The sequence below is a fragment of the Melitaea cinxia genome, chromosome 1, assembly GCF_905220565.1.
Source record: "Melitaea cinxia chromosome 1, ilMelCinx1.1, whole genome shotgun sequence".
Lineage (NCBI taxonomy): Eukaryota > Metazoa > Arthropoda > Insecta > Lepidoptera > Nymphalidae > Melitaea > Melitaea cinxia.
Genome location: NC_059394.1, coordinates 6795935 through 6815461, shown reverse-complemented (window position 1 = coordinate 6815461; position 19527 = coordinate 6795935).

The following is a 19527-nucleotide window of genomic DNA, read 5'->3' as shown; positions in this document are numbered from 1 at the left end:
ATCATAAAACTGTTACGTAATAAAATCCAAAAAACAATTTTATTTTAACGAGATGAAGAGAAAACCACTAATTTTGATTCGAATCAGTTTTGTAAACTTGGGAATTCGTAATTATGTAATACAAATTATTCAAAGCCATTACATTCAAAACATACACAACTGAATATATATTTTTAATTGTTTAAATACTAATGAAATAAATTAGTAAGTCAAACCTTAGTCATTTTTACCATTCGATGTAATTCGTTTAATGCGAGTCGGGTAGTTAACGAAGCAATACTGCACACATTTGCAATTTTGATTGGCTCTCGACAACCATCAACATCGACTGCAACCGTTAGGGGTCTGCGGAATTAACATTTAATCAGATCATACCTTTTGTGGAAATGTTCCATTATTGGAATTAAATACGTTTTGATTTATATCAACTTACATTTTATAATTTTGATTTATAGTTTAAATACATCTCTCCTACTTGGAGATAGAGGCCTGTGCCCAGCAGTGGGATGTTACAGGCTGAGTAGTTTAAAAACATTTTGTTGTCGCCATAGCTTAATAACTTGTAGATTTAAGATTCAAGAAGAAAAACAATTTAAAATGTGGAATGAAGGCAAATCAAAGAAGTACTATCAGAAAAAAATATTTTATTCGTTCTCGCAATAAACTTTACATTTAAAAGGTATACAACAGCAATTTAACGTGGGCTAAACATTCAAGTATCGTTGGATTATTATCAGATGTTTTTATTTATATTAAACATCAACAAGTTCACGCCTAAGAATAAAATAGCCACTTAATTTAAACATAATATTTGATAAGCTCAATGATTACTGCATTGATGCGTTTTAGTAACCCTCAAAATACCTTGCGGTCAATGTATTTAGATTATTCGATTTATTTTATGGCTCGTAAACAAAGTCAGTAACTTCTGTCATTCGTTCGAAGGTTTATGGTAAATAAGATTTTACGGTAACGATACGGTACCGTGGGGCATCACAACATCATCTTGTATTATCTTTTTAAATGCAAATAAAGTGTGTCTCTTATTTCATCTACTGTTATGATAATTTAATGAAAACAAATACTGAAAAGTAAGTTATAAACATCGTTGTGGAATACAAAGTCAGATATTGTAACAATAATATACATACATATGATTATTTTTTGCCTTCTGTTTTTATAGTCTAATACATTATAGTCTATACACGGCACGGTCATACTGTAACCAAAATGTGGCTTTCCAAATGTACAATACTTTTATAAACAATTTTGAATCAATATGTTTACTTATTCGTGGTAATCATTAATATGAATACAATTACCAGTCAGGTAAAAATATAAATATATTCCTCCAGCACTGGTGAAGGTAGTAAGCTAGTATTCTAGGTATTTAAAATTCGTTATGACCTAGAATTCCAACTAGCGAGTTATTAAAAGATACTGCAAAAAGAGAGAAGAATATTTGCTTCGATTGCCATGATGAGCGCCCAGCCCTATATTATGTTCAACTGAAAAATAAAGAATTCAGTTAAGATATTTTAATAACCACATCTTCGTAATTCGAATTCTAATCGAGTTTTAAATTGCAGTCATTCTTGTCTACTGCGCTCGGATCGGACTCAAGCCGAACGCTTGAACTTTCGTCTCTCATCTACGGTTCTCGTTAGCTTCTCCTTAAAACTTTGTCGACGACTTCGACAGCAAGTTTTTTAACTCGCCTCAAAATCGACGCTCGTGATTAATTAATTTGATTGTATGTAAAGTTATTTGCGGCTGATCGCTAGCAATGATGTCCTTTATTTCATGATTTAGGTCGAGGGCTTGAGTCGTTTCTGCTCGGTCACCGCACGAAAGACTTGTTACATCCTATTACAATATTCGCCTTCCATTTTTTCGAAAACCCCAATAAAGTACAGTAAAAAACTTTCGCTTTACCCTTTTTTGCTACTCTGGTGACTTTCAATAAAGTTGGTTTTGTTTTTTATACGCAACTTATTCATATTATGAGGGAAACAACAAAAAAAAATGTTAGATCAAATATTTTAATCCAGCACTTTGACTAAAAAAAGTGTATGTGTATACTATACTTATGTACGCATGTAAGAAGGTATACTTCATTGGCTAGCTAACTTTGCGTTGCTAATTTCTTCTTAGTAGACTAGCTAACTTAAGGGTGTCGGTTTTTTTGTGACGATATGCGCGCGCATCGTAAAAAAAAACTCTTGTCATTTTTCCCTAACGCGCCAAATGTAACTTCAAAAATTTTAACCTCTAAGCACGAATAATCTTGTGACATTTTACCAGCCGTAAAATATAAGTATAGCATTCAATTTTCACGAGACAACTTGCGGCTTTCTTAGCACGCAATGTAATTTAATTAAGACACGATAAAACACCTTGAGTGAGCGCGGTGGCACTTAAAACGACTTTAATTCACAACTCTTGATGAACTTCCCACGTGTGGATCGCTAATGGGTGAATTATTCATCAAATGACGTTATGATTGCGCTTGGAGATTTGCGGTTGCGCCTTCATTATTTTAAGCATAAAACCGTATTCCCTTGGATTCCAATTTAGTGTGTTTATATTACGGTTATATTTTCATCAACTGAATTAAAATAATAATTAATAATTTTTTGAATAAGGTTGCGAAGTATTATAGCAAGGTATTTCATTTACAAGAGTATACTTTATAAGAACAAAAAATGTACCCCTTAAAAAAGCTTAACGTATAAAAATATATGACTTCCTTGAGTATATTTTTATTCTTAAATTGAGCTCTATATTTGGTTTGTTTGCGTATTTTATTAAAAGGCCTTTTCAACCATTCCTTTGCCTACCGAATATAAGCACCAATGAAGGGGAGGCATTACTTCAGTTTAAAATGAGTATTTTAATTTATTTTTTTGCTATTATGAAATAAGTTATAGCTATATTTACATGTTTACCTTGTTTATTTTTAGTGTAGTGACTTATATGACTTACTGGTTCCTAGAATTCTGAAAAACGAAAATCAATAAAAGTGCGATCAAGATTTTTTTTAACGTACAAAAACTAACGATAACATAACAGATACTAAGGAAAGTGGGATGATACAATATAAAGTATGTATGTATATGTTAATTTATAGGAACAACTTGAATTTATAACTTCGCGACATTTTTATTTTTTTGTAGAAACCCAAATCATACAACGCTATACGCAATCTGTGAAAACTTCACTTCTTATGTTTAAAGGAAACAGCGCCTTACAGAAAGAGAGGAGGAGGGAAGTCTGGACAGACAGCGAATTTAATTATTATTGATCATTTTAAAGTGAGATGTTTCACGATTAAAACATTTGGCTCATAACCAAAATTCTTTACATTTTGGTAAATTTTTCAAATCACAAAATAATTCACATTGATTATTCGCAACTTCGTTCATTTAACAGAAACAATCACATACGCTTTTTTAAATAGCAGAAGGCTACAACAAAAAATTCAATTGAACATAAATTTCACTTCAGCCTATCGAATTCCACTGCTAGACATAGGTCTCCCCAAGTTTTTTTTTTTTTTTTATATATATACAAAAGATCGGTATTAATTATCCGGTATTTTTATGCCATAAGCAACCAAACACATTAGTAGGTATAATTTTAGTATATAGGCTAGTCAACTAGTTCAAAAACTTGTTAAATAGAAAAAAGTTACTAAAACTATGAGACATAGCTCATTCCGTCCCGAACGCCGTCTATAAAAATGGGTTGAAAGGGTTTTGGTAGCACTCAAAAAATTGCAAAAATTATTAAAAAATTAAGTTGCAAAAAAAAGGGATTTCTTTTTTGTTAATAATTGCGACTACATTACATCAAGGAGCACGTCTGATTGAAGGTTTTTTTTATAAAATAATAGTGTTTTCAGATTATCGCTATTTTCGTTGACCTCGAAATCTTTATCACAGAATGGCAGTAGATAAACCATCTTAGATCGTTTCAAGAAAGAAGTGTCAACTGACCATCGAAACAAAACATCGAACATCCCTCTGGGTATGATCAAAAATTCTTCATTTGAAAACAATTAATAAAAATCATAAAAGTAACAAATTTACAAATCATATGTAATAAAAAACGTGCAACTTGTGCACGTACTATCGCGACTCAGCTGTCCTGTAACAGCTCCCAGCATCAATTGAGTAGACTCGAAACCACTAAGCAATAACTTCACGCGTTAAGAAGAGACAGGCAATATTTTTCGACGTACACGTCGAAATGACGTACATTTGTAGTCTAGGGTTAATAGCTTTTGCAATTTTTTGAGTGTTACAAGAACCCTCTGATCCATTTCACTAGATGTCATTCCGAATCGAATGAGCTATGATTCATATTTTAAGGAGCTTGATCTCTATTTAACACCTTTTGAACTAACTGACTAGACTAATATCACAAATTCCACAATATATGACCTAGCTGACCCGGTGCACTTCGTGCAACAAGTTATGTGTGACTATTTTTTTTTTTCATTTTGACATTTTCTTATAAATGAACTTTGATCTGAAAACTTTCAAAAAAAATTACCAAATTTAATTCAGTCATTTAATAACTAGGCGATTCATTCTTATACATGTGCATAAAAAAAGTTGTACAACTAACTAAGTACATTCTTTGTTAATTGTATTCAAAAGTTATTACGCTACGGAAGTGAAACATAGGATGTAATTTTTTCAATAAAAGGAAGACGTCTGCCTTGTTTCCTATTTTACGTTGCCAGCGTTATTGCGAAATGGACTGTCATCCAGACTGATATTTAAGAGACTACATACCACGAGATTTATGAATAAAATAAAGCATTATATTACGACTAGATCACACTATAAACTATAAATAGAAACGACCCATTATGTTAAATAAATAGACTTTTTCTACTTTATGTTTAATATATATAGAGTACCCTTAATCTATACAAATAAATAAAATTGGAGTGTCTGTTTGTAATATTAAAATAACCACTTTTTACTAAATACATATGGATGTATAAAATAACATTTTTTTACAATTTTTTTCTCTCTGTCTTTTTGTTCCGGCTGATCTCTGAAACGGCTGGCCAATTTTGCCGGGACTTTCCCTGGCAGATAATTGATGTAGTAAGGAGTAACTTAGGCTACTTTTATTTTAGAAATTTATTTATTTTATAATTGCCAATTCAACAATAACTCTTCTGTTAAATTCTATGTGAACGAAGTCGCGGGCACAGCTAGTATATATATATGTATGTTCGTATGAAATGTACTGATTTCCATACCATGATACCATACCACAAACATAATTCCACACCATGATAATCCATAGCACTAAGCACATATGCATAATTCGTTAATTAGTAACCACAATGTCTATAGAAAACGCTACGTTTGTAGAATTCTTAAGTCTTTTATTTCACAACTAAATTTAAATTACTTTTCAAATATTTGCATAAAAATGACGTCAATATAAAAGTGTGTAATATATAAAACTATAATATTATGTTATAATATTATCTTAAAGCTATTTTAAGAACTAAAGACACCTGAGAGACGTTATAATATCCAAACTGTGCTAATTTATAAATGTAGGAGATTTTGTCAAACACACTTCAGTACATTTGCATGTATGAATGAGACATGAGCAAGGGTCGTTTGGCCGACCGCCAATGTAACTGCCAAATACAAGTATATTTTAATATCTTTTATTCAGTAAATTCAAACTTTTCTCAGCATAAATCTAGAGATACAGGGAACCCTCATGAAAATGTAATGAGGAAGAACTATTTATGGCTAATCCTTTCGAAATAAACTTCTGGTGCGATGTCCGTCTGAATTTCTACGCATGGCCGTTGTAAGAAAGTGTCTGTAAAATGTTTGTAGCGTAAAGCGATCGTAAACGAGTAGGAAAGAACGTTATTTAATATATAAGCTAGAAAGAGAGCGTTGAAAGACAAACGAGTGAAGTACGATAGAGTAGATTTTTGAATTGCAAATGGGGAAAATGAATCTGCCGCCGACTTGGTCGACTCCACCACCCTGGGCCCGGACTTCTTCCGTTTATAATCATCCTTAATAACGGGAGTGCTTTAATGAATTTATTTTGCGATCAAAGCGAGCTAACTCGAGAAGTGAATGTATTAATTTCAAATTAAGAACGTATACGTTAATATTTTGTAATGTATGTACATATATTGAAATAAAATAAAAGATAAAGTATTTTCGAAATAATAAAAATTAACGTTTTGAATTGGGACAAGTTCTTTTGTATACAAAATTTAATTTAATAAACAATTTTCAATAAAAAATGCACACGAGTTTCATAAAATTCAGACAACGACTGAAAATTCTTATGACAATAACTTTATTGAAACAGAAGCGTTAATTGAATAGAGATTTTTATGGAATTGATTTTGATTATTTTAACAACAGAATTAAACACGTCATCGTTTTACTCTATGATATAATTCATTCATTACAAAAAGTTTATAATTTCTGTATTCATTATTATTATTATTTTTTTATTCAATTTAATTATAACAATATTAACGTTATTAAGCTTTTAAATACATAAAAAGACAGTATTTAAAAAGTTATACCTTTGGCCTTTTTTGTTATCTTAATATCATTTGGGTATAAATTGTAGTTTTAGTACGTACGAAAATGCACAACAACATAAATAGGTGGAAAATAACTAGACTAAACTGTAAATTTAAAAAACTTTACAAGGAATCGTAAGAGGGTTTGAAAATGTTATTGTTTTAAATTCAGAACATTCGAGAAGCAGCACCTGTTGGCGCGGATCTCCTCACGGTAGACTGCACTCAGATGGTTAAAATTTAATTCCACTCGGAACATTCCGCCACAGATTGCATTCCTTGCAGGGGACGCTGATGAATACGAGTTACAAGGTATAGAAATTTCTCAAATTCTACGCTCAACTAGTTCATGTGACGAAACTTTTATTTTAATGTGCCTATTTGTCGCATTTATAGACTTTCATAATACTTATATAATCATAATAGTTTTTAAAAGAGTAATTATATTATTTCAACATCGATTTTTTCAATATGTACGATTTTATTTTTGTGTTACCCACACATTATTATTCAAAAAATCGATTTTTTCGCTAGAATCCGCGCTTCTGCGGCGGTATATTTATATAAACTATTATTAATTAATTAATGACTAATATAATTATACTTTGTGAATTGCCAATTCAAAAGTGCTTTCGAAACTTAATGAATAAGGGAATTTTTGATTTTGTACATAAAAATAAAAGTTATAAATATAATGTTCTTGTATCCTTTTTTTTTATTTAGCTACTCAATAAAGTATAGTAAATTGTTATATACCATATTTAAAACTCCAATTCTACTATAAATAACTTCCAACTTCAATACTCCTGAAAATACGTATATGTGTGCACTCTACCTACAGATACCAAATAAAAACTTATTTCTCAATTTTCAGTTGTGATTTTGGTCAAGGCCTCATAATTATCCAACTGTATCTATGATAATACATCTCTTAAACGTTTATTTATACGAAAACAAATTGTTTTATTGTTCGAGCCTCTGATTAAAAAAGCTTCGTGAGACCAATTCTTACTATAAACATTTGTACCATATTGTGCAGAAAGTTACATATAAATTTTATATATGAAGTTTTATATTCTTTATATATTATGACACAACCCAAAGATAAACAGTAGTAATTTACCTAAGTACTTTTAATATTTGCACAAATGAACTCAATACAGGAAAATCGCACGTGATATCTAGCAATTTACTAAGTCATTAATCTTTAAAGGTTCAATTACAAGACTGTGACTGTGACTTAAAAGCCTGTAAACTTTATGAATATAACTTGTCCATAAAACTTTAAAATCTAAATCTAAAATTGAACCTAATACGTGCAGCCCACATTATGTATAATTGTGCTGTTCATAAAATTTTACTATACTCAATCGTAGGTAGATTTTAATCACTCGAGTATTTTATGTACATATACTAATCTTATAAAGCTGAAAAGTTTGATTGTTTAAATACGCTTATCTCAGGAACTACCTACCATTTCGAATCGAAATTTTTTTCCTTAAATTAAGGCGTGTGAAATTGCGGGAGATGGGTAGTAAAATGATGTGATGTATTTATATAACTTTAAATTTGTTTCAGTAATGAATTTAATATTTAATCTAGAATTTAATATTTTAATATTTGTTTCCAAACAATGTGCTTTTTCACTTTTAAACGGGTTGGGAGATTGTTCAAAACTAATCCTATATCACAAAAAATATCCCTAAAATGAAACGCCAGTTATGAACTATGAGACTGCTGCAGGACATGAAAATACCTGACAGTCAAACTGAACTGTTGTTGCTTACAATAAGAAATAATTGATTGATACTTTGGTACATTGGTCTCATTAATCGGTCAGGGTTTTGCTAACTTTCGCTGACAAGGGGGAGGAGGGGTTAAAAATTACTAAAATTCTGCTTACGCAATACTTGAATGACCCCTGAGACCCACAACACCCAGATCGAAAATTAAATTTGACTAGCCCGTTGGCGCGATTTGTAGTGACCCTGCTTTCTGCTCCGGGGGTTGTGGGTTCGATTCCCACACCTAGTCTGGGTGTAATAAATATTTATTTATATATATAATATTTATATGTATGTTTATCGAAAAAAAATATGTAGCTATACCAGTCGGCTATTACCTATAACACAAGAATTAATTTTTCTTACTTTAGGAACAGACGACCTTGTGTGTGTGTTGTAGATATTTATTATTAAATATTTGTAAAAATATAAATATCCACTCCGAGCGGGAATCGAACCTACAACACAACTGAGATAAACAATACAGAGAGCAGAGAAACAAACTGCTTATTAAAGTTTAAAATTTTGTTTTTTTTTTATGTTACTAGGTCGGCAAACAAGCGTACGGCTCACCTGATAGTAAGCGATTACCGTAGCTTATAGACGCCTGCAACTCCAGAAGCATCGCAAGCGCGTTGCCGACCCCAATCCCCAATCCCCCCAGGAGCCCTATCACCTTACTCACCAACAGCAACACAACACTGCTTGAAAGCAGTATTATTTAGCTGTGATCTTCTGTAAGGTCGAGTACCCCAGTCGGGCTGCTCTGTATTTTGAGCAGGAAATTCCTGCTGTGCCCTACCTCAGTTAAAGTTAAAGTAAGTTGTTTAGTATAGATAGAGTATTAGTTTAAACAGAAGACTATGTAATAGTATTAACTAAAACGTTTTAAATAAGTACGTTTCAGCAAATAAAGCAACATTTAATTAAACCTAATTTGTGCCGTTCCACGAATATTGTAGTTTTCCGTTAAGCCGCGTATTTTGACGCGAGTCTCACTTCGATGAACACCAGCGGACGTGAATTTGTGACATTCTTTGCATACAAGCTGACACATAATTTCGACTTTACGAAGAAATAATTAAACCGACTATAAAAACATTTTTAAATTTAAATAAGCTGTTCATAGTAAAATGCGTTTATGAGAAAAGTAATCAGGAATTCTTGATGCGTCAGGATTAAATTGAACGTGCATACGAGAGAGTAGTTGTTCGAGAGAGTCAATTATTTGTATAGATAATAATGAAATCCTATATTAGATCCGAGATTTCATACGATTTCAGTATTTACAGAGGTAAATTGTTAGGAACTTATTAATTATGTCAATATAGTAAAAAAATAAAAACAATAAAAACCTGTCAATTTTTGCTCTTGTAACATGGAAAAAAAATATAATGAACTCATGGAACCTCTTATATTGAGTTACATGGAGTTTACACTTCTCGTGACGAGAATATTTAAATAGTAAAAAACAGTTTTCAGTTTCTATGTATTATTTCAACGTGAAAACAGTTACGAAAAATAATAAGACATATTATAAATTTTGATTGCAATCCATATCCCCCCTCTCTGAATTTTGATAGATATATATAAATATCTAATATATCAACAATTTAATTCTGAATATTGCATCTTTATGTTTTTAAACTAACAGCCGTTCTGGAGTTATGTGAAAAGTTGCCTTAACAAAGACGATTGCGTGTTTGATTCTAAAAATATTTGTGTTTGATATATTGGTATATGTACCTATGTGTCTCTACGCCGTAACTTAAAGATCAGATAAAGCTGTTAGTAATGGTTATTTTTATTAATTGTATAGATAAACGTAAAACAAATTACCCAAATAAACTTTTGAGATAACAAAATTCGACGAATCTATTCTAATTAAGTCTATGTATAGTAGGAAAGTTCAATAATAACGTGCCACGAATATCGCGAAAGGTATTTCAATGAACTGCGTGTTTGACGCGGTACTTATTCCGTGCCCGTAAATGTTCAGTTGATGTGAATTCATTCTAATGATTAAGCCGTTTTCCGTAAATAACGATGTACTTTTATTATGAGTTAGTCGTATTCGCATTGCTGATTTGAAAGTAGCTCAATTTTTATTTTTATGCTTTTACGCCCAATCGTTAGACGATTTTTGAAGAAATTTGATACTTAAATAGTCTGAAATCCATGTTTCACAAGTCCATTTTTGTTAATCAAATTTAATGCAAACGAAATCTCGTTTAACAACTTCAGTTGCTTAAATAACTTTTTGTACAATTTCAAAATCGAGAGCTTATAAAAATTTAACATATATAAAAAAACAAAATCAGTTACAAAAATTTCGTTATCAAATTATAACAAAATATCCTACAAAAGGCATTCGCTTTGGTTTATATTCATGAACCAATAATACAACAAAATGAAGGAAGAGGCAAAAACGATGTAACAAAGGGACAACACTCGAAGGCTCTCGAGATGAGTGCATGCAAATTGATATCACTCCGCGATTGCGACAAAGTTGAGAGTCCTCGAGTGGATGCAGGGTATATTTTATTGGATTTGACTACGGTCAAACAATCGATTTATCTACTGGAAAACTCGATCACAATAATACAAAAATCAAATAACAATGATATAGAAATCAAATAATATCTTTTACACAAATATAATGTACATAAACCAATGTTAAAAAATTAAGGTATGTTTTCACTGTTTTAAACTTACTTATATTTTGTTAGTGTAATTTTGTTTTGTCAAAAATTTTACTACAAAAATAATACAGTAGAAATTATAATACAAAATAAAACAGAACACAAACTAAACTTAATAATGTTAGTTTAGTAATGTTGTTGGTGGAAAACAAATATTTTAAAGTAGAAATACTTTAACTACTTCCTAATATATTAAATAATCTTGTACAAACGTGAACAAAAACGTAATTTAAATAAAACAGACGGAAAAACAACAAACTCTCAGCACTGAAAGAATGGAGCCTCTTAAATATTCAGAGCACTACACTGACCGCTCAACAGCATAAAACTCTCTCTTGTGAGCGCACTATTATTGTTGTTTTCTGTTTCAAGTTATAAAACTATCAAACTTACGCTTCTTTCAAATAGCATAAATAATTATGTAGTAAATTTGAAATTATAATAGAATTTTTAAGGACGAGCTTCACTGTTTGTTGATAAAATTTTAGACAGTTATCTGACAGATTTCGACAGCATTTTTTTCTTTTTCATCATTAAAAATCACTTTATCTATAAAACTGCTTATTATTAAAACTTTAGACATCGTATGATAAATGTAAAGTGATCTTGTATCAGTAACATAAAATCATGTACCAGAAAAACTTTTAGCAATCGGTGTAGTTGCTTCTAAGAAAATTAAATAAAAGTGTAAAATGTAAAATAACAGTTCCAAGTCGTTGCTGTTAACGTATGTAAATAACCTATTGTGGGGCAAAGCCCTCTTCTACCACTAAGGGTAAGGATTGAAACATAATCTGTACTCAGTGTGCAGTTCTACTAAGAACATTATACATAATATAGGTACCTATACAAATCTCAAAATTTCTCCCAAGACGTACAGATTTATATTTATTTTTCTCCTCTATCCAGCAAAAGTCATTTTTTTTTTATAATTTTGAACTAAAAAAATCAGTAGTAATTATGGATATTAATTAACAACCATTCCGTTAAAATCATTTTTTTATACATTGGACGATCTCAAGTAATGTAAACGAGATATAAATGTCTAAAAGTAAGCAAGCGTTTTAGTATTAAGGATAAATAAAGTTAAGGAAAGTTAAAGCTAATTAAATTGTCAAACAATAAAATCATTAAACAAAACTGTACGTGTACGTTTACTTGGCGATTTTGATATAAATTATGAGTCTAAGTACCTAAACTACGTTTTGCTGTTAATTTATCGCAGCATAGGTTTATTCTACCGACAATTCGCACTTAATGAAAAGCTCGAGGCGCCGCAAATTTTCACGTTGACTTATTATAATATAATGCTGATGGAATTTCGTTGTCATGCCTGTTTCCGCTCTCAGCACCAGCTAGCGGCCGACATGTGTAAAGTTTCAAATTAGCATATGGTACCATTATAGAGGCTTATAATTTGAAAGTCATTACGCAATAGTGACAGAATATTTAAAATTTGAAAAAGGAACACTAGAAAAGGACAAAATATTTTTTTTATAAAAAACTTAACAATATACATTTATTTCATTTGCATCATACCTACAAAATACATCAATACGTATGTTTAATTATAATTATTCTAATGACTTCTTTTCAGCCAATCATGGCATATTGACATAATCACAGAAAAATTACAGTACTATCCTATTTTATCAGTCTGAGCAAAACAAAGCAAAGTTTGTGATTTTAATACACTTATGCCTAAGATGTTAATACTCAAAAATTTATTTACAGGTGTTTACATCTATTGTCTTAATATTGCATTAGAATTCAATACCGTAGTTTTATTAATTTAATAATTGTGTTTACTCGCTAACGACAAATATCGACTTCAATTACTTCAACCGGTAATATAACGTCGGTAGACATAAAAATAATAGTCAAGAGTTAACTCTAAAAGTATTTAAGATTAAATTGAAATAGGACCACATGACAAGACTTTCGATTAAAAATAGAGTCATCGAAATCGGCCCATACAGAAAAAAGTTATGAGATAGCACACATAAACAAAAAGTACAGTCAAATTGAAAACCTACTCCTTTATTGAAGTCGGTTAAAAAGCGGACAAAATCTGTTTTAAGTTTTTCAATATTATGATTATAAATCGCTATTGAGTCAAAGCATCTCCCACTGGGATTACATAGAAAAGTGTGGTAGCCTAATCCATCAACTCTCAATCAATCTACTAACTAGGCATCAGGTTCGCATATAATTATCAAAGAATAATGATCGTAACAATACAAACGCCTTTTGAAATATTCTATATTATACATAAGAAAATTTACGCTCTCTCTAATTTGGAATAACAGCTTTAAAGGAAAAACATACAAAAAGGCAGTTATATTTGGATTTATCGTAACGTTCAAAGAAGTACAATATGTATGTTATTTGCGCAATCGTATATTTTTAAAAAGAAATGAATAAAAACCTTAATTGGAACCTTCAAATTCAGAACGGTCAAACAAATTGTTAAATCAACTTATTCTGTTTTTATTTTACCATTTGATTCTAACGGTCAAGTAGAGTCAGCGTACCACTACAAGATATGCAGACTAAATCTAGTGGAACTTTAACAGTAGAAAATTATATAGATATCTGACGGATTAAGGGGAATTAATTTATGAAACAGAAAAAACTTATCGTAACTTTTTATGTTGCATACCACTATGTTAAAGATAACTATCAGAAACATTGTTGACAAGCAGTAAAATTGGTTCTAGTATTGCTATAAGATTAGTATGGGCAGTGTAGATGAAAATCGATTTAACTTTGGAAGCAGTAGGTATGTTTAAATTTAAGGACTAACATTTCATTAAAGGTTTAATTCTAGAGGCGCACTCTGCGAACGGTTTGAAACGACATCACGTAGGGCTTTAGGCTGTTGCCAATTACGTGAGACGGGAAAGTAAAATCAAGGTCGTTCCTTGACAGTTTAACCCTATCTTTGTCGTGAGTTTTACGTGAGAAGCATTAAAAGACGTCTAAAAAGCTAATTCATTTTTAATCGTTTTTATATTTTATTTAATTTTTTTTTTTAATTTCATTTACTTTCATTTGTTAGTATAAATATAACTTAGTCATTAAAAAAATGTCAAATATATTTTCATCTTCGTAAATATTACTTTAAAAAAAATTAAACAAAATTTGATTTTCAAATTTTATATCTAAATTATTAAATCGAATGAACACACAGGCGTTTACAATAATTGTGTAAGGAACACTAAAACATTTAAAAAGCTGCGCGTGTCGCTTCAAATTTTATAGTACGGCACTTGACATGAGAGCTTATCTATGCTGTCAATTTAAAAACGCCAGTTTTTATGCATTTTGAGTCTGCGAAATGATATTTAAAAATTTACCTGTATCGTTAAAAAATAGAAGTAAAATATATTAAGTTAAAAGGCTTTTTAAAGTGTTTTATGCCATAATTGAAGCTTACTCCCCTTGAGAGGCAAAGGGTTTACTGACGTCAATTCAATTATATTTTTCAGATTTCTTCCTTGACTTAGACAAAATTAAAAGTCCTTACATTTATTTTCCATCGTAAAGCCTTCATGAATTTTTCAGTAGCTTTAAGGAAATTTGCAAAAATCACCACTAAATCGGTTTATCTAAAGGTGCTATTTTTTCGAATAAAAATATTAAAGGTTTTCTGATTGTAATATCCATGTATTTAATATTCAGACAGTGCTACATTTCCGTAGTATTACATTTTGCTTACTACGTTTAACTACTACAAATGCAAAACAAATATCTGAAACAGTAACTCCATTTACAAATTAAAAACATGAACAGCGTGCAATACAGGCAATAAAGTTATTAACTTCAGTTACTAACAAAAAAACTTGCTAACGTCGAAAAAGTTGCTAGAGGTTCGCCAAAAAGCATTAACGAAATAAATCGTGCATTGGCTTTGAAACGGTTTATTTTATAAAAGTCATTTGGAACTATTTTTTAGGTTATTTTTAAAATGCTTGTGTTTACTCGTAACTGTTACAAAGTAATTAATTTTGTTCAACTAATACTGACTATAAGAGTTAGTTAGCAACACAACACGTTGTTGCCAATGTAATTAATATTATTTCTAGAAAAGGTTTTTATAGTCTATATACTGAAAATTACAGCATTGGAAAACATCATTGAAAATAATCATGAAGTAGGAAGAATTATGTCGTTATATAATTACAATGTTTAAAAAAATATTATACTGTTACATAATCGTACGTATTCAATACCTAAATAAGATCCACACGCCGAAATATTTTCCACGCGTAACAAAGAGAATAATTTTAGCCGTCAAAATATTCATTAAAATCTTTGGTAATACGCAAAATTGAACTTTGTTGAATATTGCTGTATTATGAAAAACGTAATAAGAAATCGTAATTTATTTCTTATTGAAACGAGAATAATAGACGTTCAGCCCTAAGACGTACAAAATTGTTCCCCGCAGTGTTACCACAACCCGCGGAATGATGATATTAACATTTTAATCCAATTTGTGGCTTCAACTGAGGTGAAACTCATTAAGAAACTTTCTGCATTATTACATTTGACATTAGATCTATAAAGTGCCTAATGTTAGTCTGGCCCTAACACATTTATTTTAAACAAAAAAAAATACGCTGTTCTTAATTTATTAACAGAATCACGAGAATGCTCTATTTTTTAACCAAATTCCAAAAAAGAGGAGGTTTTAATTCAATTGTATTTTTTATGTAAGTTACCTCAGAACTTTTAAATGAATGGACCATAATAACTTTTTTAATCGAAAGGTGGTGTTATGTGGTCCCATTTAAATTTAATCGAGATCTGACTAGTACTTTTCGAGTTATATTTAATCATCATTTCAGCCTATTGCAGTCCACTGCTGGACACAGGGCTCCACAAGCTCGCGCCAAAAATGCGTGAACTCATATGTGTTGCCCATAGTCAACACGCTGGGCAGGCGGGTTGGTGACGGCAGGGCTGGCTTTGTCGCACCTAAGACGCTGCTGCCTGTCTTCGGCCTGTGTCTTTCAAAGCCAACGGTTAGATGGTTATCCCGCCATCGGTCGCCTTCTTTAGTTCCAAGGTGGTAGTGGAACCTTATTATCCCTTAGTCGCCTCTTACGACACCTACGGGAAGAGAAGGGGTGGCTATATTCTTTGGTGCCGTAGCCACACAGCACTATATTTAATAATGCGTACTTACTTGACTATTTCTTGTCAACCTACACTAATTTATAATGAATGAATAAATGAGGTATGCCTCATAACTTTTTACTGGGTGTACCAATTTTGATAATTCTTATTTTAATCATAAGCTGATATTGTTTTGTAGTCTCATTTAAATTTGATCGAGATATGATGAATACTTTTTGAGTAATCTTTAATAAAGCGTTTTTATTTCACTATTATTTCGTCTACCTGCGTTGTAACTGAAATCAGTTTTTTTCGTTTTCGAGAAAATACAATTATGTTTAATTAACTTTTAATAATAATTATCATGAAATTTTACATAATCATATTATGAACTAACTAACTACTAGTTGTTTTATATTCATTATGAAAAACTATTTGCTCAGACTTGAGAACAAACATCTAGATCTAGACTAATTATTATTTTTGTCAAACTATTGTACTTACGAACACGAATTGTCGGAATATAAATAAGGTTTCTGGGTATAATTTTTATACGAGGCAAAAGACATTCAATTAAAATTATTGACAATATTACCTACTCTTATTATCAAACTTAGAAAGAAACAACATTAAAAATTTATAAAACAGTGTTTATAAGTAGCAGAAATTTATAAGAAGTGAAAAAAGTAAAAAATATCTTATCAGTGTTACAGTTGAATTCGATTGTGATTTGATTTACTCGTACCATTTTTTTTTTTAATTTCTGACTGGTAATATTTATTATATAGAATAGTACTTAATTTACTTAAAGCTTTAACGCATAAGTAAGCCAAAAACTTCTGTTACATAAATTAATACCATTTTTAACTGTTATATTTTTTCATATTTCGAAAGTGACAGTTTTGAACAACAACCCAACAGGGAACATTATATTCCATTTTTCAAATGCTTATATACGATTCGTTAATCCTTATGTACCCAACATGCGGCAAACCCTCAAACATTGACTTGTTCCGCAACCGCGCTTAATGAATCTCTTTCCCCACGAGGCAAGTCGATCATTGCCGCACTCGAACGTGCCTTGGGCGTGCCGCGTTAACGTGCTAAAGTTTCTCGGTTTTTAAGTACGCTTTAAAGGAATTTGCATGCTTTCAGTTCATTTTCATTCAGTCGTGCACAATTAGTCTTCACACATCAACATTCATTGATTGAAAGAAATTCATGACTCAAAGTGTGCTTATTGATTTTTAATCAATTAATATGACTCATTATCATCACAATTAAGACAGTAATAGAAACTAGATAATTAAAGTAAATAGTTGATCGAAGTGACGACTCACAGCTAATAATTATTATCTGGTACTAAAGTTTATAAATCATTATATGCGAGGAAGTGACAGCGTGGCATTATACTAAAAACTAGCAGTTTTGTAATAACTATTACATTAAAAGATTAATTAAGGAAAATTAGATTTAATTAACCGAATTAACTGTTTTCGTATCAAATAAAGATTTAGGTTTGTTTATTTTTCTTACTTTGAAATAAAATTGACTTGTTTGGGTAGAAAAGATAACATAATACTTTTACATACAACGTATTAACATTAACAAGCTAATTAAAATGAACTCAATGAACCTCTATAGAAGTCGTGAGACTGAAGGTCCACGTCCGTTACTAAAAAAAATTATAAAAAATTAGCGTGTTAAAAATTGAATTTGAGTACTTTGCTGCTACTTTAAATCCTATTCTTTATTTAAATTCACATTAATTATAATTAAGTTACCACATAAAATTTCTATTTACACTTGAAACTGATGAAAAAAATTCCCAATAAATCTGTGAAAAAAAACACGTTTTACTTGTAATTTTTTGGTAACTTAAAGTGGATTACAATGTTAATTTTATTGATGTGGAGGCCACCCTGGAGGATAGAGGGGCTGCTAACATTAGTATGCTGATGGTAAAAAAAGATAAATTCGTTTCTGGGGCGTTTAATTTATGCCATTTCTGTAAGAACAATGTTTAGCTATTTATACTAGTTACATTTGAGTTGCTCTGATTGTGTTCTATCATTACATATTACAATTCTCTAGAAAAAAAATCTGTTTATAAAAAAATACCATAAATTTTTAAATAACAAGATAAATCACGAGGCACACTATTGCTAAATTCATAGGTATGAATGCATATCACTTAATCCGTGGTAAATCAGCGAGGTGAATGAAACTTACTCTATTTTCTAAAAATTACTCTTTCTCAGCAGTAGTTAATTTAGGTTCTATTTCAGAACCTTACAATCATAACATATCTTACATAAACTTGCAATATGAAAACAAAAACAAGTGTATATGAATATTTATATATGTATTTCATCTGACACGTGCATATTTCTCACGATGCTCTTCACTACTGCTACAGCAACTGCGAAATTCTGAAAACAAAATCTCTTTTAATACCAACCTTTGGCATATTAATTTTATATAGAACTAGACGTTTTACGCTGTTTCACTCGTATTTAGGTATTATGGTCAGATATGGTAATTCCTTCCTTTTTCAATCTTAATCTTTCTTGTAAGACTCTCAAAATTAGTTTTTCTCTATATTTTAAAGATTGTAAAGTTCTTTCGAAAAGAATTATATATTTTTTCTTGTAGAAAGAACAATAAACTGCTCATATCTGTTATATTGATATTATTTTGCTCTTGACATAAGTTTAAATTTAATATCAGCAATTTTATAAAATGCTTCCTATTTCAATATCATACTGACATATTTATATAAAACAACTCCTGGCGGCTTTGAGTTAAATATAAAAGCATGTATCGAATACAACATACATTAAGTAAATGAGTTCCTTTTTAGCCTTTCATGTATATTAATAACATAATGGTCATACTAATCACGAATTTTAGAATAACATTAATTCATAATTAATGTTAAATTTATAATTTTGTTTTTCTCCAATATATATGTATCTATGAAAAGTTTGAGCAACACATGAGTGGTGTGTTGCTGTCTACATTAGAGAAGTAAAAAAGGGGCGATACGATATATATAAATGCGTGTATTTTTTATGCATGTTATCGCGTGTGCGACCACGTATGTATGTTAAAACGTATTGTCTGCTTCTAAGGTAGGCAACTTACTGTCTGTGTGAGTGCCTATAGGTAACAACCAACTAATACCTACGTATGTATATTTTTAACCGACTTCAAAAAAGGAGGAGGTTACTCATTTCGATCGTATATATATATATATATATATATTATGTATGTTCGAGAATAACTCCGTCGTTTATGAACCGATTTTAATAATTCT